General features: G+C 39.0%; 1 long non-coding RNA gene across 1 annotated transcript; it reads right to left on the reverse strand.

The window, feature by feature from the left end:
• Positions 1-1,397: 1,397 nt before the first annotated feature.
• On the reverse strand, positions 1,398-2,411 carry LOC149192670 (uncharacterized). Its single transcript, XR_016254901.1, has 2 exons — positions 2,184-2,411; positions 1,398-1,432 (listed from the first exon to the last, which is right to left on the reverse strand). It is a non-coding gene; the product is annotated as an uncharacterized LOC149192670 (long non-coding RNA).
• Between the last annotated feature and the right edge of the window lie 706 nt (positions 2,412-3,117).

Below are 3,117 nucleotides of genomic sequence, written 5' to 3' on the forward strand. Positions count from 1 at the left end.
AAATATAATATATCAAGCGAGCATAACTTTATTACTATATGTGATATATATTGATAATGTTAAGTGATATATTGATAATGTTTTTTTTTCGAAGGTGTGAAAATTATATATTGATAATGGTTTTTTTCAAAGGTGTGAAAATTATTATAAATTAGTTGTTAAATTAGCTGTTCTTTTAATGCAGGTTGGCTTGTTAGATTTATTTAAAGAAATTGGTGGTGGAGCAGGCGTTTATTTTGTTAAAAATAATGTTATAGTAATTAGCTTAGTTGGCTTAATCTAACAGATTACTCATGAGTATAAAGTCTAAATCAATAATTGGTTTTCTACGGCTCAAAAAAGATTTTAACAAACCAATATATAATAAAATAAAACTAAATCCCAACATCAAAAGGCAACACAAGAAATATAAATTACACACCAACATCCAAAAGGCAATTGATTTTAAATAACCACCAAATATGATATAATAGAACAAAACAAATATTAATTAAATCTCCACCTGCTATTGCTCATTCAGCAAAGTCTTGAAAGCCCACTCGAACACTATCTCGACGCAAACTTTATCATATTGCCTATCGCAATGAATAATAATGAACAAGATTACACATAGTGTAGGCCATGTTATATCTAACCAACGGTGTATCAACGCATGAAACGGTCACTGATACACGTGTTTTATAAAAAAGCCTCAACACAGCCACGTATCTCTCATGCGAAGAGCGCTAATCTACATGCATATCAAATGCCTTCTTCCGAATCTGGGGTGCATGCATACCCAATGTCCACTATGGTGTGTTGTGCAGTCATGGCGCTGGCCGTTTCTTATTCGTCTTCCCGTCAATGGGTATGCATTTTAGCTCTGGCATTGCTGTTCTGGCAGTGTGTGGGGGATAATGGCAGACTCACACAAGCAGAAGCCAAAAGAATTGTTAATCTTCCTGGGCAGTCGCCAGTGGATTTCGCTCATTATGCGGGATATGTGACTGTCAACAAAGAGAGCCCTGCGCATTTGTCATCATATTATCTGCAGGTCAGTAAACTGCTAACTGCATACCTATTCAATTAATAGAATTGCTTTCTGGTTTAACATTAGAATCCCTGCACAGCAGCAAGTCCCTATGCAGCATTCATATCATTCCTGTATAATTTTTAAAACACTATGCAACAGCAATAACATCCTTTGCATTCTGAACATGAATCCTAGGATAATTTGGGGCATAGGAAATTTAAGGCAAAAGAAATTTTTAATATCCATATAGAAAGGCATGAACCCTAATAATTTTGGCTCTGGCATTGCTGTTCTAGCAGTGTGCGGGGGATAATGGCAGACTCACGCAAGCAAAATCCGATAGAATTGTTAATCTTCCTGGGCAGCCGCCAGTGGATTTCGTTCATTATGCGGGATATGTGACTGTCAACAAAGAGAGCCCTGCGCATTTGTCATCATATTATCTGCAGCTCAGTAAACTACTAACTGCATACCTGTTCAATTAATAGAATTGCTTGCTAGTTTAACATTAGAATCCCTACACAGCAGCTCATGACTACCTGACGGGAGGTTTTACCGCAAATACTTCTTTGGCTCATTATTGCCGAGACAACGGCCTACTTCTTCACATTCACCACGCGATGCAACAGCAATAACATCCTTTGCATTTTCAACATGAATCCTAGGCATACACGGTTGGGGCATAGGAAATTTAAGGCAAAAGAAATTTTTAATATCCATATAGAAAGGCATGAACCCTAATAATTTTGTAGAATCGAAAAATAGCCAGCCCCAGCCTGTCGTCAGGCTCCGCGCACCGTCTTTAGGTAAGTAATAAGTCAATGCGGAGCACTAGCACCAGTTTCACCCTGCTCGTGTTCTCAGTTTCTTTTTAGATTGCGAGTGATCTCCAAAGGGAAAGGGGAAAGGGGTTGTCTGACCAGAGGGAAGGGGTCAAAACCGTGAGGCTAGCTAGAACCTGTGGTGGCTAGACTTTGGCTTGCTGTCAAAAAGAAACTAATCCAGTAGGAGCGGAGCGGTTAATAGCAATGTTCATAAAAGTGCCTGCCGGCTTCTTCTTTTACCGGGGCTCTTTAACAGGGCTCTTTAACAGGGTATCCTCGAATGGCGGCTGAATACACTATGGTATACAAATATATTTGTAAAATTATCATGAGGAGACCAGGCATACCTTACATCGAGTCGCCAAAAACGATAGTATTCATCCCAACCCCTCTCTCAGGTCGTGCTCCTTCTGTAGCCCGGCCGGTTCTCAGATTTTTCTCCCCCCGCCTTTTCCGCCTTGAACTGAGTATGTTCTGTTCCCTTCCAGAGTTTCGTGTCGCCGTGAGGCACGAAAAACACGTCAAACAGTCAAAACCCCTTTGTTTTGTGCAGCCGAAATCAATTATGTCAAGCGAATTTCACCTGAAAATAGAGAACTGGATTTCATATCAAAAGTGAAAAATATAGAAATTTGTTTCCATTAAATTTTTTAGAAATACTAAATGTGCATTGCCAGGAGGGAACATCTGTTTTACTTACGGTAGAATTCTGCCGAAAACCCTACTACACCATCAAAAGGAAAAATTGTTTAAAAATTAGCTGAATGGGTAATGATTTGTATATAATTTTCCTATACCTAGAAAAGAAAATTCGCTGAATGGGTAGTTCCATCTGAACCTCAATGGACTTACTGGTATCGCAGGTAGGAGAATGGAGAATGGACGAGGCTCTGCTCCTGTTCAACTAAAACTCCCAGGCTCGCTGCTGCTTCAAAGTTCAGGTATGCATACCTGGTCCTGGATCAAAGTTGTGTTTGATTCGATTGTGTTTGATTCACATGCCTCTGATCGGTGTTCCGCCAAGTGGTCAACATGCAGATATGATGTGGTAAAGGCAGCTAGCGATGAGTCGTCAACATGCAAATACCAGCGTTTATGCTTAGACCTGCTTGGTATATTTTATTATAATGTTATTTTATCATAGTTAAATAGCGAAGTTATATGGTTTAAACAATGTATGAGATAACATTTAATGCTGTCCAGTAATGCTAACATTAGTTTAGGTTGCAGGGACTGACAATTTGAAAATATCGGACAAACAAAAATATAACCTATTCTTTT

This window comes from Pinus tabuliformis, chromosome 2_2 (genome assembly GCF_031772625.1).
Source record: "Pinus tabuliformis cultivar Carrire ecotype Pingquan chromosome 2_2, CPIR1, whole genome shotgun sequence".
Lineage (NCBI taxonomy): Eukaryota > Viridiplantae > Streptophyta > Pinopsida > Pinales > Pinaceae > Pinus > Pinus tabuliformis.